Source organism: Stomoxys calcitrans, chromosome 3, assembly GCF_963082655.1.
Source record: "Stomoxys calcitrans chromosome 3, idStoCalc2.1, whole genome shotgun sequence".
NCBI lineage: Eukaryota > Metazoa > Arthropoda > Insecta > Diptera > Muscidae > Stomoxys > Stomoxys calcitrans.
The window spans coordinates 83,993,093-84,018,475 of NC_081554.1; the positions used below are offsets into that span (position 1 = coordinate 83,993,093).

Consider the following 25,383-nt stretch of genomic DNA (forward strand, 5'->3'; position numbering starts at 1 on the left):
CTTGATTTAAGGTTTTAGGCCTTTAAAAGGCACATTTATTGTCCGATGTCACCGAAATTTGGGACAGTGAGTTGTGTTAGGCCCTTCGACATCCTTCTTCAATTTGGCCCAGATCGGTCCAGATTTGGATATAGCTGTTATACAGACCGATCTCTCGATTTAAGGTATTGCGCCCAGAAAAGGGGCATTTATTGTCAGATTTCGATGAAATTTGGGACAGTGAGTTGTGTTAGGCCCTTCGGCATACTTCTTCAATTTGGGCCAGATCGGTCCAGATTTGAATATAGCTGCCATATAGACTGGTCTCTCGATTTAAGGTCTTGGGCCTTTAAAAGGCGCATTTATTGTCCGATGTCGCCGAAATTTAGGACAGTGAGTTGTGTTAGGCCCTTCGACATCCTTCTTTTGATTTACGGTTTTGGGACATAATAGGAGCATTTATTGTCCGATTTCGCCGAAATTTAGGACAGTGAGTTGTGTTAGGCCCTTCGACATTTTTCTGCAAATTGGCCCAAATCGGTCCAGATTTGAAAGTAGCTGCCATATGGACCGATATCTCGATTCAAAGGCTCATTTATAAATCCGATTTCACTGAAATTTGACACAGTGACTTATGTTAGGCTTTTCAACATCCGCATAGTATATGGTTTTTTTTTAAATATAGCTACTAAAAAGATCAATATTTTGTTATACACAATTGAACAATGACTTGTACTTACTAGTATTTGGTCCAAGTCGTAACATATTTCGATATAGCTGCTATGGGGCATAAAGTATGATTTTTTCACCGGATTTTGACGAAAGGTGGTTTACATATATAACCGAGGTGGTGGGTACCCAAAGTTCGGTCCTGCCGAACTTAACGCCTTTTTACTTGTTACTTATAGGGTAGGTGTAGGGTATTATAAAGTCTTCACCGCCTGACTTTTGCCTTTCCTTGCTGGTTTTTTTATTAGTTTTTTTTCGATTTTCTCCCACTGTGTGAGGCCACTATTCTCTTGCTGGCTTGCTGCAGATGATGATGATGGTGATTTGATAATCATGTTGACTTTTGCAATGGACACCACAAACGCATTGCTATGAATAAAATCACTGTGTTTTTGTTCTCAACAATTCTGACTCGCTTGGCTCTGCTGCTCTCTCAGTCTAGATTTGCAATGGAAAATATTCCATTGCCAAAAATCAACCTGAGATCACTCCTAGTCTTGTTTTTTTTTTTAATTTTAGCCCATATCTGCTAACTTTAGTTATTGTCGCTGTTTTCTAAGCTTCTGCTGGTCAGTTGGTTGCTCGCTCGCTCGCTCGCTCGTTTGTTCGCTCACACTTTCGCTATTACGCGTTGTGTTTTGCTTTAAGAATTTAATTACAAATCGCAAAACCAAAAAAAAAAGAACATATTCCTCACTCTAGCGCGCTGCAACATCATAGTCTCGTCGCCTGACTAACACAGCAACAACTCCATCATCTTCTTCTCATTACCATTTCAAACTTGTCCAATTTATCAGAGGAATTTTTGCGGTAAGATATGTTTTTTGCAGCAGCAGCGGCAGCAGAAACGCCAATGCTTTTACATGGGACGACTATCATGGCAACAAAGACAGGCCATATTTATTGTGGCCTGCTAATTTCCGAGTATTGAATCGCAATGCGGTGTCATTTGCATTTGTGAATATTTAATTTCAAATTTAACGGTTTGCTGTATTATTTATTAAACATTCCATATTTTAACTAATTTAACGTACAGCATGCTACGACTGACAGAGCCTTGTTCATGAATTCATTTGAAGTGCCAGTGCGAAACAAGTTTCAGTGAGGATGAGTTATGGAACTTTTAATGGAAGTCCCACATACAAGTAATTGCATCCTCTTCCATTTGTGTGATTTGCAAAATTTAAACTTTCTTACAATTGATTTTGGGATTTTCAATAGAAACTTAGAATGATCCGAAGGAATGATTCAGAACTTCAGCCAATTCTTATAACTCAAAACACACTAAACGGAAACCCGGTTTTTATTGGAGCTATAGCTGCATATTCATTTTTGATCTGGGGGTAATTTACTCTCTAAGGTTCACTTTTCTCTCTAGGGCTAAATTTTCTCTCTAGATCCCATTTTCTCTCGAGGGCTCCTTTTCTCTCCAGGGCACAGTCATATTATTCAATCCAAAATACCCATTTTGACGGGTCATTTAAAATACCCAATAATTCAATAGACATGGAACAAGGAAATGTGCTTGTAACACTTCACTTTCATTTGCTGCTAAACCACATCCAATGGCAATAAAGAAAAATAGACAAAATCTCGAAAAAAAATCGTATTCAACAACAACAACAAGAAACCCACCAGTAAACAAACATTATTCATTCCTGCGCTGCCATAGCGCTAGATCGTATCCTGGCAAATCTAAGTTGAATGCATAAATTGTTGTTGGGCCAAGAGAAAAGAAACAAAAAAACAAAAAGAGGATGCCGATGAAATCGTGACCAAATGCCGTGTTAATCTGATAAAGGCATCACAATGAATCTCATATTAAAATACCAAACACTAATTGTTATAAGCACCAAATATAAATAAAAACTTAGCCACCAAACCAAAGTATCGACCTCTTCTTTCGAATAGATGCGCCTCCATGGACATCTTCAAAAGAGAGGTGCCAAAAGACCAAACGCCAAATGCAGAAGGGGGGGGCTTAAGATTGTTGCCTTAGACAAAATTGTGATAGACACTAAATTCAGCAATTAAGTAATAGACAAAAAAACTCCATTTCCTTATATGACCAAATGAAATAAAAGCACAACCAACGAATGGCAAGAGATAATAATCTGAATATGGGATATGCCAAAGAAGAGTGTACTACGAAGAGATTTTATGAATATTGGTTAAATTTTGCCAAAAGTCCAATGTGGAGGCCAACGTAGAGCAGAGATTAGCATGTCCGCCTATGACGCTGAATGCTTGGGTTTGACTCCTGGCAGTGGTGGTTATCACCTTTCAGTGGTGGTTATCTCCTCCTAATGCTAGCGACATTTGTGAGGTACTTTGTCATGTTTCAAACTCTGTACCACTATTCCTGATAGAACCGATTGAAACTACGATATCCCTGGTAACTGAAGTTATATAGACTTCTATACGGATGGTTCCACTCTAAACGACCAGGTGGGCTTTGGAGTGTACTCTAAAGATCTAGAACTGGTCATATCAAAAAGGTTACCCGACCACTGCAGGGGAGATCCTTGCAACAATGGATGTGGTGGAATGGCTACAATATAATGTCATTGCAAAGATTGGCATAAATATCTTCTAAGACAGCCAGGCAGCCATTAAATCCCTGGAGAACGAATTTCCGAACACAAAACCACCCTCGACTGTCGCAGATCTCTCAACGAGATGGCTGAACAGTTCAAAATTCACCTGTTCAGGGTGCCGGGTCACAGATATATCTCAGGGAATTATAAGGCGAACATAATCCAGGGAAACTGGAATCTGTGGGTATGACTCTAACGACATGTAAGCTAAGTTTTCAGGATCAGACCCGATGGACAACGAATAATAGATGGTCACAAAGAGGGGGCTGTGAACATTCCAATTTTACACTTAAAGAGGTTGTTGTTGTTGTTGTAGCAGTGTGTTGTACACTGAGGCGGCAGCCCTTGCCGATGAAGGACTTCATCGGGTCAATCCGGTACGTACAACCGGCTGCCATGAGATTGACTTGACGCGTTCAGCCGCTTTACTGTCATTGGCTAGAACAGACATCTCCGTCATTGTATTCGTCATGACAGGTCATTGTGTATTCGGAAAACATGCCGACAGACTGAAGGTTGTCAGTAACGAATTTTGCGGAAGCTGTGAGGACATTTAAGAAGAAAAGACCATAGAAAACCTTCTGTGTGTGTGTGTGTGTCCCACACTAGCAGTCAGAAGGAGTTTCACTTAAGGTTCTCATTTCTTTGATTTAGCGGATGTGAACATTCGCAAGTTATTGGACTTTTTAAAGCGATCTGGTTCAATGGTAGGAACTAGAAGGTATCTTCATTCTTCTGGTCCTGTGGTATCACAATGGACGAAAACGTCTTAGTCTTATGGCAGACTGCCACTTAAACCTAACCTAACCCAACTACGACAAAATTTCTCCCCAAAGAGTTGTCGCTCTGCGGCACGCCATTCAGACTCGGCTATGAAGAGGAGGTCCCTTATCATTGAGCTTTAATTTGAATCGGACAGCATTCACTGAGTTGTAAGAAGTTTGCCCCTGTTCCTTAATGGAGAATACTCATTAGCAAATTTGCATTCTGACTTATATCGAAAATAGGTTAAGGATAGTTTAAAATCCTGTATTTTTTAAAACAGTACAGGTTAACCTAACCTAAAACAGGACAAATGAAAGCGTGCTAAGTTCGGTTCGGCCGAATCTATTAAACACTGAAAAAACTTTGTCCTAATTTTAAAGATTCGAGCCAAAAATTAGCAAACTTAAAGATAATCCATGTTCCAAGTTTTTAAGGAAACATTCCCTTCAGTGAAAAATATTTACCTTCATATTGACGATTTTTATACCCACCACCATAGGATGGGGGTATATTAATCTAGTCATTCCGTATGTAACACCTCGAAATATTGAACTAGGACCTCATAATGTATATATATTCTTGATCGTTTCGACATTCTGAGTCGAATTAGCCATGTCCATCCGTCCGTCTGTCGAAATCACGATTGGGGACGAACGCGTAGAGCTAGCCGCTTAAAATTTTGCACCGATACCGACACCGATTGATGTAGGTCATTGGCGATTACAAATGGGCCTTATCGGTTCAAATTTGGATATAGCTCCCATGTAAACCGATCTCCCGATTTGACTTCTTGAGCCCCTGGAAACCGCAAATTATATCTGATTTGGCTGAAATTTTGCATATAGTGTTCCATTATGACTTCAAATTGCTGTGCCAAGTACGATCTAAATCGATCTATAACCTGATATAGCTCCTATATAAACCGACCTCCCGATTTGACTTCCTGAGTCTCTGGAAGCCGCAATTTTCTTCTGATTTGGCTAAAATTTTGCATATAGTGTTCCAATTACAGTGCCAAGAACGGTCTAAATCGGTCTATAACCTGATATAGCTCCTATACAAACCGATATCCCGATTTGACTTCTTGAGTCCCTGGAAACCGCAATTTTTGTCCGATTTGGCTCAAATTTTGCTTATTGAGTTCCGTTATGACTTCAAATTGCTGTGCCAAGTACTGTCTAAATCAGTCTATAACCTCATATAGCTCCCATATAAACCGATATCCTGATTTGACTTTTTGAGCCTCTGGAAGCCGTAATTTTCTTCTGATTTGGCTGAAATTTTGCACAGATTCTTTTTTTGTCCATGAGCAGGTTAAGTTTGCAGATGGGATATAGCGGACTATATCTTGATATAGCCCCCATATAGACCGATCCGCCGATTAAAGGTGTTAGGCTCATTAAAGCCACATTTATTATCCGATTTTGCTGAAATTTGGGACAATGAGATGTGTAAAGCCAACCGATATCTGACTTCAATATGGCCTTGATCGGTCCAGACTTGAAAATAGCTGCCATATAGGCCGGTCTCTCAATTAAAGATCTTGGACCCATATATGGCGTATTTATGGTCCAATTCCGCCGAAATTTGTGACAGTGCGTTGTGTTAGGCCCTTCGATATCGTTCTTCAATTTGGCCCAGATCGGTTCAGATTTCAATACAGCTACCATATAGACCGATCTCTCGATTTAAGGTCTTGGGCCCATAAAAGGGATATTTATTGTCCGATTTCAGACTGTGACTAGGGGATCTTTGGTTGGCTGAATAGTTATAGAAATTTCTGTTCTGTGAGTCGGTCTAGAAAGGTATCCCAGTAGACCCTAGTGACATATAAGGTGGGACTTAAACATAAGGCCCTAAAGGCGGGAGATGACAAATAGTCACAATTTAAGGAGTGTTAACTTCCCAAGATTAAATGGTCCTCTTTCTTTCCTACGATTGATTAACACAAAAGATTTATTAATAGTATCCTCCAATATTTGCTACTCTCTGTTTGGAAAACATTCCAGGAGACTAATCGTTGCTAAGTTTAAGTATCAATTGCGAAGTTAATATGGAAATACCCATATACACATTCTACCCATTGCATTCAATTAATTGTATGCAATTGTCCGGACCACTATTGCCACAAAGAATTTATGGCCTACGTTAATGTGAATGCCTGCTGAAGCCTTCACTAAAGTACTGACAAACTAAGAGATGAAACATCCGATAGAAATTGCGTGTTTAATGAAAATACAACTAAATTTTCAAATGTTTGTTTGTACGGTTGCACATTTTTTCATAGCACTTTTTTTAAGGATGTTCCATTGATGGTGGGCCAATAAAAACAATATAAGACAAATTAAAAATTCACGATTTCTCATAGAGTAACTCTGTTATAGAGAATGGAAAAGCAAGGGTTTAGTGGTGGTTTTACATATTTAAACAAATGAGAGGGAAAGGTATGCCAGCGAGCTTAAGTGAAAAATTACATTCGGTGTCTCAGAGGATTACGTTCTTAGTGCGGTCCACCATATTACAGAACCATAAAGTCTGGCAACTGCAATTACATACAACCCAGGCATAACACTCTGTTTTAACTACTAACGATTGTATCGAATAATGTGCCAAAGTGATATTTTCACCCATTCCAGAATGTTGAATTTGATGTTCAAGTTTACGGTCAGCAAAACTCCTAGGAGTTTAACGCTTGTAGTAAATGGAAATTTTTTTCCTTTTTCTGAGGAGACAGTTGTTATGTTGGTCCTTTTATCTTCAACTGAAAAAGAACAAACCCTGTTGTAGACAGATTATGGCCACAAAAGTCCACCAATAGCCAAAGAAAAATATCTACAAAAAATTAGTTCATGTCAAAACCAAAATTTAAGTTTTTCAAATGTCCTCTCCATATGGAAAATTTCTTATTCTGTCCTATTCTGATCAGAACTGAACAATTAATCCCATGCTTTCCAACGGTCACTTTTGTTCCCTGCCCCTCATTGCTTGTGGGGCCCATTAAAAAACGCTAGTCCATAACTAACACCAATGTCTGGAAACTCCTTTAAAAAGTTTCACAGATCATCTTCTTCCTTAAAAAATACATACACGAAACTAATTTGCAATTTTAAACATTGGGCAAGCAAAAACAGTAACAAAAAACAAACACCTCAAAGAAAACGGCACGACTATCACCCGCACTGCGGCACACACACACACACACAGCATGTGTGATTTGCAATAAAATTTATTAAAAATTCATGAGAATGTTTTGAACCAAACAAACAACATGTACCTGAGTTGTGAGTGTCTGATGTGTTTTTTCCTTTTTTCTGAGCTTTCCGATCAAATGTTTAAATTGGCCTTTACACATGTGTGTACAAACATCTATGGACATGGACATTTGTAAGGCGAGTTGGAAAAATGTAAATGCTTACAGTAGCCACTAGGTACAGTGTTTGGTACAAAAATTATTACACTTGGAAATAAGAACAAGTAAAAAGGCGCTAAGTTCGACCGGGCCGAACTTTGGATACCCACCACCTCGGGTGTATATGTAAACCATCTTTCATCAAAATCCGGTGTAAATTGCATACCTTATGTCCCATAGCAATAATCGGTACAAGTGTATAACAAAATATTGGTCTTTTTAGAAGCTATAACTAAAAATAAACCGATCTGAACCATATGCGACACATATGTCGAAAAGCCTAACACAACGAATTGTCCCAAATCTCGGCGAAATCGGGCAATAAAAGCGCTTTTTATGGGCCCAAAGCTTAAAACCAAGAGATCGGTCTATATGGCAGCTATATTCAAATCTGGACCGATCTGAGCCAAATTGATGAAGTACGTCGAAGAGCCTAACGCAACTCACTGTGACAAATTTCGGCAAAATCGGACAATAAATGCGCCTTTTATGGCTCCAAAACCTAAAACCTTGAGATCGGTTTATATGGTAGCTATCCAAATCTGAACCGATCTGGGCCAAATTGGCGAAGGACGTCGAAGAGCCTAACGCAACTCACTGTCCCAAATTTCGGCAAAATCGGAAAATAAATGCGCCTTTTATGGCCCCAAAACCTAAAATCGAGAGATCGGTATATATGGTAGCTATATCCAAATCTGAACCGATCTGGGCCAAATTGACGAAGGACGTCAAAGAGCCTAACGCAACTCACTGTTCCAAATTTCCGCAAAATCGGGCAATAAATGCGCCTATTATAGCCCCAAACCCCTAAATCAGTGGATCGGTATATATGTCAGCTATATCCAAATCTTTACCGATCTAGCCCAAATTGACGAAGGATGTCAAAGGGCCTCACATAACTCACTGTCCCAAATTTCACGAAAATCGGATAATAAATGTGGCTTTAAAGGGCCTAAGACCCTAAATCGGCGGATCGGTCTATATGGCAGCTATATCCAAATCTTAACCGATCTGGGCCAAATTAACGAAGGATGTCAAAGGGCCTCACACAACTCACTGTCCCAAAACTTAGAGAAATCGGATAATAAATGTGGCTTTAATGGGCCTACAACCCTAAATCAGCGGATCGGTCTATATGGCAGCTATATCAAGATCTTTACCGATCTGGGCCAAATTAACGAAGGATGTCGAAGGGCCTAACACAACCGCCTGTCCCAAATTTCAGCAAATTCGGATAATAAATGTAGCTTTTATGGGCCTAAGACCCTAAATCGGCGGATCGGTCTATATGGGTGCTATATCAAGAAATAGTCCGATATAGCCCATCTTCGAACTTAACCTGCCTATGGACAAAAAATAGAATCTGTGCAAAGTTTCAGCTCAATATCTCTATTTGTAAAGACTGTAGCTTGATTTCAACAGACAGACGGACAGACGGATGGACATGTCTAGATCGTCTTAAATTGTTACGCTGATCAAGAATATATATAATTTATAGGGTCGGAAATGGATATTTCGATGTGTTGCAAACGGAATGACAAAATGAATATACCCCCATCCTTCGGTGATGGGTATAAAAAGTGGAAAAAATATAAAATCAGCTATATGAGATTATGGACCGATTCTTAACATACTCGGCACAGTTATTGGAAGACTTAACAAAACGCCACATTGAAACTTTCAGCCAAATCTGATAAGAATAGCGTACTCTAGAGGCTTAAGAAGTCAAATCGGGAGATCAGTATATATGAGACCTATATCGGGTTGTTGACCAATTTGAAGCACAGTTATTGGAAGTCATAACAAAACGGCACGTGCAAAATTTCAGCTAAATCGGATAAGAATTGGGCCCTCAAGTTGTTCAAGAAGTCAATTCAGGAGATGGGTATATATGGGAGCTATATCAGGTTATGGACCAATTTGAACCATTTCATGCACAATTATTGAAAGTCATAACAAAACACCACGTGCAACATTTCAGCCAAATCGGATAAGAATTGCATACTCTAGAGGCTCAAGAAGTCAAATGGGGAGATCGGTTTATATGACAGCTATATCAAGTTCTGGATCAACTTCAACTACATTCAAAATTTCAGCCAAATCAGATAATAATTGCGCCCTCTAGAGGCTTAGGAAATAAAATCAGGAGATCGGTTTATAGAACAGCTATATTTGGTTTAAGACCAATTTGGTCCATTTTCCATCCCAATCGACCTACACAAATAAGAAGTATTTGTAAAAAATTTCAAGTCTTTATCTTTATTCTTTCGGAAGTTAGCGTGTTTTCGACAGTCACACAGACGGACAGCTAAATCGACGTAGAATATCAAGACGATCAAGAATTTATAGAATTTTTTGGGTCACAGAGTTACAAATGGAGTGTTCACCATCCTGTGGTTGAGGGTATAAGAATCAATCTATGTCTCTCCACTTATTTGTGTGTATTTTCTTGAAATTTTCACAGATGGTGTTGATGTTGTTGTAGTCGTGTGATGTGTTTTTGTCTTTCGTCTGCTTGATTCTGTTGAGTATCCATATCCAGGAACTCTGCGACTAAGATGGGGGATCTGGGTCTGGCTAGTCAGTTAAACAGATGACGTGTGCCGTGTGGTCCCTGGTGACAAATGGGACAGGATGTATGTCCCAAGTATGTTACACGTTGGTAACAATCCTTGCTCTGTAGGAGTTAAGGCGGCTACGTCTGCCGGAACGTTAGTGAGCCAGAACTACTCTGGTTTGCCGAGGGAGGTCAACTTCTTCAGATGCAATGGGAGGCGGTCGTTCTTCAAGGATCAGATTCACCCGGTAGCTATTCACCACATATGCTACCGTGTCTGCATGAATGTTGTCTAGACCTGCTCTAGACCCATTTGATATGCCGCTTAATCGAGAGGTTCTCTCTTGTAGCGCTGAACCTCACGTTCTAGATCATGTAGATCTATCTTAAGGATTCTGGGCGGTGGATATCTATCCACAAGATGATTATTTGGATGGTCCAATACTAAAAGGTATTGCATAGACAGCATGTAGATATGTGTTCGCACTGGTAGGAACTTTATCTCCTGATGGAGGTGGTCCACATGAGAACTGAGGAGGTAGTCCGTCGTAGTTCGAAGAGCGGCATTCTGACAAGACAACACTGGCGCTGCATAACTTACCATAGACCGGTCAATTGCTTTGTACGTGGTCGACAAGGTTTCTTTGTCAGCACCCCAAGTGCTGCCGGCATGTGACTTGGAGACCTTGTTTTTACTTTTGATTTTATGGCAAATTGCTGTGGCATGTGATGAGAATTTGTAAGAGCTGTCAAATGTGACACTAAAGGATTTTGGGACATGATGGTGGTCAAAGGGGCACTGAGATCCGCACCGCAGGCAAGCCTGGAGGCAATGTTGAATATGCAGCCCATTGAGGCCTATATTCGGGTGATGAGAATTTGTAAAAGCTGTCAATTGTGACACCTAGGGGGTTTTGGGACATGATCGTGGTCAAAGGGGCACTGAGATCTGCACCACAGGCAAGTCTGGAGGCGATGCTTGATATGCAGCCCATTAAAGCCTATATTCGGAACTGCGCCGCCAGAGTCGCGCTTAGTCTGAGGGAACTCGGCATGCTGAAGGAGGATGGTTGCGGCCACGGTTCGATTCTGGGTATTATGAATGCGGAGGGTAGACTTAGGAGGATCTCCGACTACTTGGCATCAGTGCCGACTGGAGTGAGGGCCTTCGCGATTCGATTACAAGGGAGGGATGAATGGGGGCGAATGCTGCACTTGAGGAGGATGAGACCTCGACCTACACCGATGGCTTCAAGATGGACTCAGGGACTGGATTGGGGGTCACTTCGATGCACTCAATATGAGTAGGTCTCTGAGACTGCCGGTCGAGGGTACGGTCTTTCGGGCAGAGGTCTGTGCCAATGCAGTGGCCGCAAGGGAAATTCTGGTAAGGCATTTACCGCCCTCGAAACTCGAAGAATTTATGTGGACAGTATGGCGGCGCTCAGGGCCTTAGAGTCGAGTATGGTGAGGTCGATATGCGTGGCGGATTGTTTGGAGTCCCTGGATAGGCTCCGGGCCCATGATGTGAGTCTGACATAGATTCCTGGGCTTTAGGGGATTCCAGGGAATGTGAGGGTGGACGAGTGCGCCAGCAGGAGTTTGTCTGCGTCGCGCGGATCAGTCATCGGTCTTGCCTATGTGCCATTTGTCGAGCTATTGAACACAATAGAGGGGATGGCCAGAGTGGCGTCGGTGGCGAGGTGGGACTGCAAAGGCGATATGGCCGGTCATCAACCGGAAGAGGACGAGAGAGTTACTGGCGTGCGACAAGAGGTTGATAAGTACCTTCACAGGGGTCATGTGGGAATACCGCACAATGACTTCTGTAGGAGTTGCCTCGATGAGGATGAAAAGGAGACTATTGAGCACTTGGTGTATTCATGGCTCTCCTTTCTGGGGATCCGCTTCTTCTGTGATCTGGGTTAACTTGCCAACGTATCTCTGGCAGGTCTCCTGCGATTTGTTGAAGGAACAGGAACAGGTTCCGCCGGGGTGTGCCATAAGCTCCATGCTTGCGTGGGGATGGGCGTTTCTTAACCCTCCGCTCGGGTTCTCCTTTCCTCTTGTCATTCCTTTATTCATGTATAACCTCTGGTCCGAGGTCTTCTTTCTCTTCCCCTTCTTTCTAGGGATCCACAATGAGCCTGACTGGGTTCCGAGTAAACTCGCCTTTGGTGGGCAAGCCACGCAACCTAACCTAACCATGGTCACAATTGTCACTCCATAAACAGATGGTGTAGAATGGGGTTAGGTTGAGGCACTAAATTTTTCGATATCTGAAGGGGGGCGGACCCTCCCCCTTACCCTGATTTTCACAAACTCAAGAACTCGCTCAAGGGTTTGGTGATTAAGGTGAACAATTGTTTGCACTCTTCACGTAACCTTAAACAAAAATAGGTATCTAAGGGAACCGCCTCACCCACAAACCCTGCCAAGTAAATATATGGACCAATCATGACAATTTGAGAGTAGTCAAGTAAAAGCGTGCTAAGTTCGGCCGGGCTGAATCTTATATACCCTCCATCATGGAAAGCATTAGTCAAGTTTATTGGACGGTATCTCTTTTCAAACAAGGACTAGAGGCTTAAGAAGTCAAGATCCCAGATCGGTATATATGACAGCTATATCAGGTTATGGAAGTATTTAGGCCATACTCAGCATAATTGTTTGAAGTCATAACAGTGGCTCAAGGAGTCAAGACCCAAGATCGGTTTATATGGCAGCCATATCAAAACATGAATCGTTATGCCCCAATTACAATCCCAACCGACCCACGCTAATAAGAAGTAATTGTACAAAATTTCAAGTGTCTAGCTTTACGCCTACGAAAGTTAGCGTGCCTTCGACGAACAGACGGACGGACATGGCTAGATCGACTCATAATGTCCTGAAGACACTTTGTGGGTTCTTATATGAATATTTTGGAGGAGGGTATAAAAATGAATCTGATATCCAATTTAAAGGCCAAGTGTCGAAACCTGGCAAGAACATCAGAAAATTTTTCAACGGTGGTTATCCCCTCCTAATGCTGACGACATTTGTGAGGTACTTTGTCATGTAAAAACTTCTCCCCAAAGAGGTGTCGCTCTTCTGCACTCCGTTCGGACTCGGCTACAAAAAGGAGGTCCCTTATCAGTGAGCTTAAAATTTAATCTCATTGCTTTGTGAGAAGTTTCCCCAGTTCCTTAATGGACTGTTCATGGACAAATTTGCATTTGCAGATTAAAAAAGCCAATTTTGGGGAAAAGTGGTTAGGAGTTCGCCCAATCACAAATCAAATTCAAATCAAATTTAAGGTTTTAATTTGTGAGGTATTTTGCCATGTAAAAACTTCTCCCCAAAGAGGTGTCGCTCTTCAGCACTCCATTCGGACTCGGCTACAAAAAGGAGGTCCCTTATCAGTGAGCTTAAAATTTAATCTCATTGCTTTGTGAGAAGTTTTCCCAGTTCCTTAATGGAATGTTCATGGACAAATTTGCATTTGCAGATTAAATAAAGACTGATTTCCAATTTTGGGGAAAAGTATTTAAGAGTCCGCTCAACCACAAATCAAATTCAAATCAAATTTAAGGTTTTAATATTTTCAAATAAATTTTCCACAAAGTTTTCAAAACTTTTTTGATAAAAAATCTTGTATTAAAAAAGTTTTTCTATCTTTCTGTTGTCAATTAATATGGAAAACACAGCAATTGTCTTCTACACTCATGTGTATACCTTTCATATATATACAAATATCCTCCCTAACTTACTGGCCCCTCACTGTACCACATGTGGCACATGCGTACATTTCCAAAGATTTAACTGACCATATATATTGCCTAGTCATGACTACGATCACCATTAGCCCCCAACTAATTTGTCGCATTTAGCTGGTCAAGATGCTGAGGTGGCTGAATAGTTTTGCCACACACCACACAACTTGTTGCAAGCCTGCTCGTTTATCTCCCCCACTATGGGGAAAAAACTAACTACCAAATATTTGAATTTGTCCAATAAAAGCCGGTAATGGTGTTACGTTTCAATGCTTCTCTACACTTTTAAGTGTCATGTGCAAAATAAAAATTTATTTTCAACAAAAAAAAAACAATCCTTAATTATTGTCGATGCTAAAGTCTTCAGTTGTTGTTGTTTTATTTTTTTTTTTTTTCACAATACATATTGTAAATTTAATTAACCTCCTTTGTTTAACGTTAAATCGCCATCTAAACTATTGCGTTTTATGGCAATAATAACTTTATAAATATGGATATTTTAGTTGCAAATGACCATTTCGAATGGTTTCTAAAGAATCATGAATTCTTAAGAGTAATTTGGATAAATTTGTTTGAGAATATGGCAATATAAGCTTGGGAATTCATTATTCGATTGCCAAATGTTGTTAATGATTTATAAATTAAATTATTTAAAATGAATATGCAATGAAAATTGATGGCAAAAATGTTTAATGCGTTGAAATAAATTTGCTTATCAGTAATTCTTAGATTTAGGTTAGGTTAGTATAGGGTTGAAAAGATGGTGCGGATATTAATCCGCCGCATGCCACTATGGACATACCCCTAAGCCAGTAATCGGTTTGTAGTGCGCTCTAAATACTAAAAAAGTAACCTCGAAAAAGAAAGTCTAAGTTAGGAATTCCGTGCTCACAAAATCATTAATTGTTTTCCATGCCACGCCCCATAGTTGGTTCATGTCTTGGGTTGTGTCCCCACCTAAGTGCTGGTATCTAATAGATAAAAATAACAAATAAGAACTGTTATGCTATTGGAGCTATATCAAGTTATAGTCCGATTCGGACGATAAATGAATGCTGAACATTGCAAAAGTCATTCTGTAATATTTCAGTTCATTCGGATAAGAACTGTGCCTTGTAGGGGCTCAAGAAGCAAAATCAGGAGATAGGTTTATATGGGAGCTGTATCAAGCTATTGATCGATTCAGACCATATTAAACACGTATGTTGAAGGTCATGAGAGAAGCCGTTGTAAAAAATTTCAGCCAAATCGGATGAGAATTGCACCTTCTAGAGGTTAAAGAAGTCAAGATCCCAGATCGGTTTATATGGTAGCTATATCAGGTTATAAACCGATTTACGCCATACTTAGCTCAGTTATTGGAAGTCATAACAAAACACCTCACGCAATATTTCAGCCAAATCGGATGAGAATTGCGCCCTCTAGAGGCTCAAGAAGTCAAGACCCAAGATCGGTTTATATGGCAGCTATATCAAAACATGGACCGATTTAAACCATACTTAGCGTAGTTATTGGAAGTGCTACCAAAACACTACGTGCAAAATTTCATTGAAATCGGACGAGAATTGCGCCCTCTAGAGGCTCAAAAAGTCAAGACCCAAGATCGGTTTATATGGCAGCTATATGAAAACATGGACCGATTTAAACCATACTTAGCGTTGTTGTTGGAAGTGCTACCAAAACACTACGTGCAAAATTTCAATGAAATAGGACGAGAATTACGCCCTCTAGAGGCTCAAGAAGTCAAGACCCAAGATCGGTTTATATGGTAGCAATATCAAAATATGGAACGATTTGTTACAAACAGAATGACGAAATTAATATACCCCCATCTTATGGTGGAGGGTATAAAAAGGCATTAAGTTCGGCCGGGTCGGAACTTTGAATATCCACCACCTCGGGTATTTATGTAAACTACCTTTTGTCACAGTCCGGTGAAAAATTCATAATTTATGCCCCCATAGCAGCTATATCGGAATATGCTCCGATTTGGACCAAATTTATATGCGGGCTATATTACGTTATGGACCAATTCAATCCATATTTGACACGGACGTCGAAAGTCATAAAGGAAATTTGCGTGCCAAATTTCATCCAAATTAGATGAATATTTAGGCCTCTATGGACTTAAGAAGTAAATCGAATCGACTGATTCTCCGCTCTGGATGTATGATGTGGAAGGGAAGTCCTTTCGTGTGGATGGGTTGAATGTCGTTTTCCCGACAAGAGAAAAGATTTTTCCCTAGAACGGTGGATTGATCAAACTGTCACGATATACGTGAGTAGAAGGTTCTGGCTTGTTGCTATGTAAGGTCGAGACTGATGAGAAGATGCAAAAACCTTATTTAAACCAATGAAGAGGCAGTCAGGCTCTGCTGGGTCCCAGGACATCATGAGCGAAAAGAATCGCTGACTCACTGATCGAGCTATGAAATCAGTAAGCCCTCTCCTTTGTACTTCTTGACGTCTACTACGATGATCCCGCGAATGAGCTATGGGCTGGTATAGAAGGTTGCAGAGTGACAACACACTGTTGCCGAGTAGTTCGAGGAATAGGGTGTCGCTTATCCTGGGGCTGAAGAAGCATGACTTCAGACTGCTGATAAAAGTTCTGATGGTGTGTCCAACGGCGAAGAAGAGTTGGAGACGGTCTCTCACCTTTTGTGTAACTACCCCGCCATTACGAAGATAAGATACAGGATCCCTTTAGGCACATAATCCTCTAAAATCATCTTCGCATCACTGCCACTTGCCAAGTCCATCGGCGTTCTCTGGGATAATCATAGGATCCTCGAAAAAGTGGAAGAATAAAAGTCACCTTGTTCTAAAGTTGCATGAGTTGGCGCATCAGATGCTAAGAGAGAGGAGGGAGATTTCCTTTCATTTGGGTTGTGGAATAATAGCTGGCCAGACTATCCCACGATACTAAAAAACAGCCTTTTATTGGCGGACATATTATCCCTAAACATTAGAAATGTGGATCCAAGAACCTTTGCTAATAGTTTTGATATGATATTGTTGTAGCAGTGTGGTATACACTTAGGCGGCAGCCCTGATGATAAAGAACTCCATCTGGTCAATCCGGTACATACAACTGGCTGCCATGGTATTGCTTTTGATATGATGTAGTATGACATAGTGGGTGACCAACATGCAGCCATACTATGACATACTACATCCTACCATAGCTGCTAATGTCGCAATTGTTTTCAAGCGAGAAGGAGAACATGTGGACTGTGATAATCGATGGAATGTCATCGTCATAATCCGATATCCTCACGCAATTGCCAGCAACTACTCCAGATTATGGTACCGATTTTACCAAAAAGATAAGTTAAATTTGACTAAGAGCATCACTTCCAGTCCAGAAAGAAAAAATATCCCTTCTACACAAATGGTACATGCTTGGATACCAAAGAATCCTTCAGGTGGCGAATCCTTACATTGAAGACTAAGGGACTGCAATCCAAATCTTTTAACCATCGACTGGAAGTTTAGTTGTTTGAATGAGGCTGATGAGAACCGAAGACATGCATCATTCATACTAAACTATCTCGAAGACCTAAACAAGTCTAAGGGAATTTTGTGCTACAGATTTAATCAGGTTTGGGTTAAATGTCTTAAAAAGAGGTGGGGTTGGGTATTTAAGAGGCAATTCAGCAATTATGTGTGAGATTTATCTCAGGAATAATCATCCAAATCGCTAAAGCATAATGGATTGCTGAAAACGGGAAATCACTCCCACATGATTGAAAGCAGAAGAAAAAGCACCAAAACGGGACCCAACAAACCTTTTGTCGCATAAGGCTCAAGTTGTGCCCTTGCCGTAGAGACCGGTACTTAGAAAGTACTTCGACAGTAGCATCAGGTGAAGCACCTGGCCACATGTGTCCAGCGCCTTTAGGAAGGATGCGTAAGCAAACTCTTTATGACAAGTTCGAACGAGGCTTGTGAGTATGAACTCTTGTCGGACTCAGAAGATGAGGCTAGAGCAAAAGTGTTGTCATGTTTGAATCCTGACTGGAGTTAGGTTTAAAATTGTCACGAATTGTGAAGGCTCCAAGATTATGTGGTTCAATCTTAACTTAATGAGGTCTTAAAGAGGTCTTAATTATTGTAATGTTGACGACTGAATGAAAAAAATGATGGTATACGAAATGTTTCCAGTACCGATTTCTGCGGATGATATGCCTATCCTACACTGGCAAGAAGAAGAAATAACTCTTAAAGTTTTTGTCTGAATTGCAAGATACTAGCCTTCTTATAGCGATTTGGCTTGTTCAACTGTGGCAACTATAAGGGTTATTTCTTCTTCTGCCACTAATCCTAACCTATAGTAAATTCTAAGGCAATTCTTCTTTTTGAAATATCCCAACACCCATCTACACACGTTCGCTGCATAAGATCACCAACAATAAAAGAGTTGGTTTTCCATCGATTTAAAAACTGTGTAGATTTTATCTTCCATAATCTTTTCGAAACATCCTAAAGAGACATGTTTGGGTAACCAGGATGTTTAGGCCATAATGTTGTGTGATCACTGCCAACACTGTTTGCCAAATTACCCTCTGACATAAAAACAAACCCCCTGGTTTTAATGGGAAATCAGGTAATTAACAGTGAAAGTCTTTATAGGGACTTCCACTAATGGCAAGGCGAAGAGTATGGTGTGACCTAAATACAATTTCCAGCAGTCGAATGACAAAAAACAAAAACAAAAGACTTAAGACACAAACACTATAGTCACACCAACACATCAAAAATCCTAAAGCAGCCAATGGTGGCAGAGACAAACCAAACCTAACTAAACCAATACAACCAAATTCCACCTCCATGACCATAATGATGAGGACAAAGGCAATGATAATGATTTTGTTTGTTGATGATACATCATTAGAAACAAAGTACAAACTAAAGCTTAAGGCAAAGGAGTATAAAATCCTCCCTCTATCGCTTTTAAAGCACAGCAACAAAAACATATACTTACAAGTACTTTGTGATTACTTAAGTACATGTTTTGTACTTGGTTAACCGTGTTAGCCTTAGCTAATGATAAATGTTTGGCGGGGGGAGTGGGCGAACGCTAGTTTAGCGACTGGTCGAAATGTAGGAAAGCAAACCCCCTAAAAATAAAACAATCAAGCAAGAGGAAGTCTATTAAGCAGCCAAGGAAACAATGAAAACAATAACAACAAGCAATTCAACCAAGATCGTGGGTTTACTTAAGCGATAGCATCAAATCGAAATTAACTGAACCTGCCAACCAACAACATAGCGACAACCATAAAGAAAATACCAAAGAAAACACTCCAATGCCCTGAATCAATGCTAATGCTGGTATAACATAAGATTTTAGCAGACAGTGGTTTTGGCAAATGGAAAAAAACTTTCTGTACTAAGGTCGACAGGGCCGAATATTATATACTCCCCATCATGGATCGCATTTGTCAAGTACTCTTTCCGGTATCTCTTTTTAAGCATACAATTGATAATGAACGAGAAAAGGTTTGCTATTGAAGAACAGACGGAAATCTTCGTCTTTCCCTTTTTATATCCTCCACAACAGGATGGGGTATACTAATTTCGTCAGACCGTTTGTCACACATCGAAATATTGATGAGAACCTGCACAGTATATATATTCTTGATCCTCTAACAGTCAGAGACGATTTTTCCGTCTGTCGAAAGCATGCTAACTTTCAAAGCAGTAAAGCTAGGTGCTTGAAATTTTGTAAAAATACTTCCTATTAGTGTAGATCGTTTGGGATTGTATATGGGCCACAGCGGTCCATGGTCTGATAAAGCTGCCATATAAACCGATCTCCTGATTTGACTTGATGAGCTTCTAGAGCGCAGTGGTTATCCAATTTGGCTGAAATTTCGCATGAGGTGTTCCTTTTTGACTTCCATTATCTGTGCCAAGAATGGTCTACTTCAGTTCATAACCTGATATAGCTGCCATATTAACCGATGTTGGATCTTGACTTCTTGAGCCTCTAGAGGGCGCCATTGTTATCTGAATTAGCTAAAATTTCGCATGTTTGTTCTCACTTCCAAGAATGGTCCAAATCGCTTCATAAGCTGACAACTGCCATATAAACCAATATCGGGTCTTGACTTATTTAGCCTCCAGAGGGCGCAATTCTTACCGACTGGGCTGAAAGTTTGCGTGAGGTATTTTGTTTCAACTTTCAATACCTGTGTCAAGCACGGTTTAAAACGATTCATAATCTGATATAGCTGCCGTACAAACCGATCTTGGATCTTGACTTCTTGAGCCTCTAGAGGGCGCAATTCTTACGCTTTTTGGCTAACCTTTTATATGAGAAACCTTGTTTTGACTTTCAATAACTGTACCAAGGATGGTCCAAATCGGTTCACAACCTTATATGGCTGCCATACAAACCGATCTTGGCTTCTTTAGCCTGTAGAGGGCGCAATCCTTATGCGAATTGGTTGCAATTTTGGACAAGGTATTTTGTGTTAATATTCAACAATTGTGGAAAGTATGGTCTAAATTGGTTCATAAGCAGATATAGCTGCCATACAAACCGATCTTGGATCTTGACTTCTTGAGCCTCTAGAGGGCGCAATTCTTATGCGATTTGGCTAAAATTTTCTATCAGATATTTTGATTTGTCTTTCAATAATTGTGCCCATAATCGTATTAATCGGTTCACAAACTGGTATAGCTGTCATACAAACCGATCGTCAGATCTGTATCTTGATATAGCCCCCATATAGACCGATTCGCAGATTCGGTATGGCGTATATATCCAGATTTGGATATAGCTGCCATATATACCGATCTCCCGATTTAAGGTTTAAAGCAGACAAAATTCGCATTTATTGTCAGATATCACTGAAATTTGTGGCAGTGAGTTGTCCTTCCTTGTTCTATAATATTTGGCCCAGATCGGTACAGATTTGGATACCATATATACCCGTCTCTCGATTTAAGGTTTTAAGCCCATAAAAGGTAGATTTTTTAACGGATTTTGGTGAAATTGGGCATTGTGAGTTTCATTAGGCCCCTCGACATTCGTACCGAGTGTGGTCAATATCCGTCCATATTTCGATACAACTGCCATATAGACCGATCTCTCGGTTTAAGGTCTTGGGCCCATAAAAGGCATATTTATTGGCCGATTTTGCTGAAATTTGGCTCATGAGCCCTGTTAAGCTCATCAACCTTCTTGTTCTATATGGTTCAGATTGGTCTATATTTGGAAATAGCTACCATATACAATCCCCGATTAAAGATCTTAGTTCATTGAATGATGCATTTTTTACTGATGAATTTGGTACAATTAATTGTGTTAGACCCTTACATCGTCTTCCTGAAAATGATGGAGATGGGACTATGTATAAATATAGCTGATAAGGGTTAATAAATGATTAATTTTTCCACCGTACTATGATGGAGAGAGGTAAATATATATATCCGAGGAGGTGGTTATCCAAAGTTCGGCCGGGCCGAACTTGTATCTTACTTGTTTTTATGAGTTCTAATAGTCAAAAGTACGATACATCTGTACCTGTAGATGATGATGATGAGGAAAACGTCACTCAAAGAATACGTCAAATTCGATCCATGGTGGAAGGTATATGAAGCGGTTTTACTTTTTTCCCTTTTATTACACACACACTATTGTTACCACAGTGGTCATTGGCGAATATCCATCTTTTGTCTGGGAGAGATGAAATAAAGTTAATTGGAAATTCCCTTTTTGTTTTTGCAGTCAATAAGATTCTCACCGAAAGTGAAGCCTAAAAAATCAGTGGATATTTATGTAGGACTACAACCCAACCTCCACCATCAACTAAAACAACAGAGACAGCAAACTTACTACAGTCTGACAGACGGACAAATAGACATAACACGATTTAACAGCAGCAACTGTTGAAAATGACACTACTTGGGGCCAACTATGGGAAAGGCAACGTGCAAGACGGTGTGAAAGTTAGGCAGACAAGTCGAGCAGACCCTCTATGAAACAAAAAAAAACACTACGGAAGGGATACTCATCTGCCTGTAACATGTTTTAGGTAATATGTACTAGGATTGCGTTTGTGTTGCAATTGTGGGCTAAGGCTGGTTGCTGTGAGATTTGCTTTTTACATTTTTCTATTGCAAATGTTTGGTGCTGCTGCCTATAAGTTAACTTAAGGAACTTCAGCTAACTCTAAACTACATAAATGACGAAATGATCATATCCAAAACAATATACAGCCAGTCTAGTTTGTATTATTGGATTCACATTAGTGTTGCCGCTTAGAAGGATTGGGGAGTTTTTTGGCTGAAATATGGCTTTTAGTGGCAGTCTGAAAACAGATTTTCTTAGAGACTTTTGTTCATTGTGATACCACAATAGCATCACACCAAAACCTTTGGAGGGATTTTAACATATGACCTCCGTACTGATAATACAAGCTCGCTAACAACTCAGCTACTGCTACTGCTACTGTGTTTAATATTAGTTGATGACCCCAAAAAGTAAATGCGATCTTGATGATTGGCAAGGTCCGTCCGTCTTTCTGCCGAAACCAAGCTGTCTTTTGAAGGACCATTTATCATAGGCCGATTTTTATTGTATTTGTTCTATCCGCCTTTGAATTCGATCTGTCTCCACCTACATATATGGAGTAGGTTCTTTTATTTTGAAAAATTTAGACAAAAATTTCAAACAAATGTTATGAACTTTCAGCAGATACAGTTTATGTGTTTTTTTTTTCTTATTTACGCCGGGATTCGAACCGAGGCACTCGGTGAAGAATTTACAAATTAATTTTATTTTAACCACATAGTTTTCCAAGAAATTCAATTTAAAACTCAGACTTAGGGTGGCAACACTGGTTTAGACTCAAAACTCTACCTAGGAGTCATCCATGCTGTGCGACACGAAATGAACTCCGACAATGTTACAATGCTTCCAATGTTGAATTGGTCGATTGGTATAAAATGTATATTTTATTCAAAATACATCGATCTTTGGCCGGGCCCATCCATCGATCCATCTATCCATTAGTCCGGCCATTTATACTAGTGCCCTGCTAGCCTTCTTTGCATTGGCCTTAGATCTATCTATCTGTCTATCAGTTCGTCAGTCAAACATTTTGTCGGCCATTGTATGTGTTAAGAAGTCATCGTTTCATCCCATTGGGTCACCAGTGGAAATCACACAACGCGACAAAGTCCAATATTGCACCACTCATGGCGGGTCTGGACGGACTACATGAGTGCATGAATGAATGAATAGGCAGGCAGGCATGATTGCCTGCCTGCTAGTCTGCCTACCTGAGTATTCCTTGGCATGTTGTTCTTGTCTGTTGCTGGGCCTTTGTAAAACACTTATTTTAAATCAGTCATTGTTTCAATCATCGCAATTGGTGGCGACCACGACTTGGCGACCAACGTGGTAGACTTTGATGACAGCACTTAGTTGATGTTGATGATGGTGGTGATGGTGTGGTAGTGGTGTTGTTGTTGAAGGCGGATGATGGTACATCACCACCTCCTACATTGTTGTAATCAAGTCATGAGTTTTGGGAATTTCGTCTGTTTGCCCGTGTTGTCTAACAAGGAAGATATTCGTAGGTGAGGCAATACGTTCATTTAAATGGCGTCACAACACATTTACCCGGCCAATTTTCAAATGGTCAAACGGTCGAGCATGACAATTACTTAACCCCCCCTTAAATCGTGTTATTGTGGGCTTATTTAAATATTTTGGCCAATTTTTATAGTACTTTTGAGAGCTAAAACAAAGGAATATGCAATGTCTTGTTTTGACATAGGAGTTGGAGGGTGAATGTTCAAGATCTAAGATCGGTTTATATGACAGCTTTATTTAAGCCATACATGGCTCAGTTGTTGGAGGTCATAACAAAACATTTCATGCAAAATTTCAACTAAATCGGATGAGAATTGCGCCCTCTAGTGGCTCAAGAAGTCAAGATTCAAGATCGGTTTATATTGCATCTATATCATGTTATAAACCGATTTAAACCATACTTATCACAGTTGTTGGAAGTTGTAACAAAACACCTTGTGCCAAAATTTTGAATAATAATTGCGCCCTCTAGTGGCTCAAGAAGTAAAGATCCAAGATCGGTTTATATGGCAGCTATAACAAAACATGAACCGATATGGCCCATTTACAATCCCAACCGACCTATACTGATAAAAAGTATTTTGGCAAAGCTACTCTACTCTTTCGAAAGTGAGCGTGCTTTCGACAAACGGACGGACATGGCTAGATCGATAGCGGCCGTACGCGTAAAGCTAGCCGCCTGAAATTTTGCACAGATTTTTATTATCGATGTAGGTCATAGGAGATAGCATATCGGTCCAGATTTGAATGTAGCTCCCATATAAACCCATCTACCGATTTGACTTCTTGAGCCCCTGGAAGCCGCATTTTTTGTCCGAATAGGCTAAAATTTTTCATATAGTGTTCTGTTGTGGCTTCCAACAACTATGCTAAGTACGGTCAGAATCGATCTATAACCTGATATAGCTCCCATATAAACCGATCTCCCGATTTGACTTCTTGAATCCTTAAAAGCCGCAATTTTTGTCCGATTAGGCTGAAATTTTGCATGCCATGTTATGTTACGACTACCAACAACTATGCTAAGTGCGGTCAGAATCGTTCTATAACCTGGTATAGCTCCCATATTAACCGATCTCCCGATTTTATTTCTTGAGCCCTTACAAGCCGCAAGTTTTGTCCTATTTGCCTGAAATTTTACCCCTAGTATTCTGTTTTGACTGCCAACAACTGTGACATGGACTGGTTTCCTTCCTATCTAAGGTCTGACTAATCTTCATTTTCTTCTTTTTCTCTAGATTTTAAATTTTTCGTTAGGGGCGTCAATTTTAAACCAAAACTACAAATTTTACAATTTCCCACAAATCCATTCTCCCGAAATTTGCAAAAAACAGGCATCCAACAAATATTTAATATTTCAAATTATTTCAAACAACAAACTCCTGCTATATATACATAGTCGTACATAAGGCTAGAAGCAACACACATCTCATTAGAAATACAAATCGCAATCTTTCCTCCGGGACATACCATCTCTCATAGACAATGTATGGTAATGGCAAAGCAATGCTTAAAATCATTTCAAATGTGACACACAAAGAAGACTCTGCCCGATCAAATTGGACGCTAGACATACACTGCTGTTAGCATACTCACCCTAACTTGGACTCGACCAAGATTCAGCCAAAGCTTCGTTTTGTTTGACAAAGTACATGGTGGCCATAGAAGCAACATCTATCTACTGGCACATTTGGGCAAGTTATTACCTAGCCAAAGCAAAAGCAGGAAAGCCATGTTAAGAAACTTCGAAACCCCCATAAGAGATATACGAGTGCCATGAAGTCATAAGCCATGGATGGCATCCATGAAAGAGCCAAAAATTTATTCCCAAACATTGATTTTGGGCCAGGCGATGCTTTTGATGAAATTGAAGCTTATAAAAGTAAACTCCTCCTGCTCTATACATTAAACGCCACCATAACCCCTTGCGACAAGCTTGGCTTTACCTTGCCTCGCCACCCACCCTTTCGTTCTTCGGC

The 25,383-nt window shown here is 40.2% G+C and overlaps 1 protein-coding gene across 4 annotated transcripts in view; it reads left to right on the forward strand.

Annotated features, from left to right (window-relative positions):
- Positions 1 to 25,383, forward strand: part of LOC106090878 (probable nuclear hormone receptor HR38) — a 192,881-nt gene that overhangs the window by 125,754 nt on the left and 41,744 nt on the right. Inside the window, exon 1 of one of the 4 annotated variants that reach the window (XM_059364827.1) lies at positions 1,449 to 1,518. The exons of the other annotated variants lie outside the window; for them this stretch is intronic. The gene's annotated coding sequence lies outside the window, so the exon portion shown is untranslated. Of the gene's footprint in view, positions 1 to 1,448; positions 1,519 to 25,383 lie in introns of those variants that run through there. 4 annotated transcript variants of the gene reach the window in all.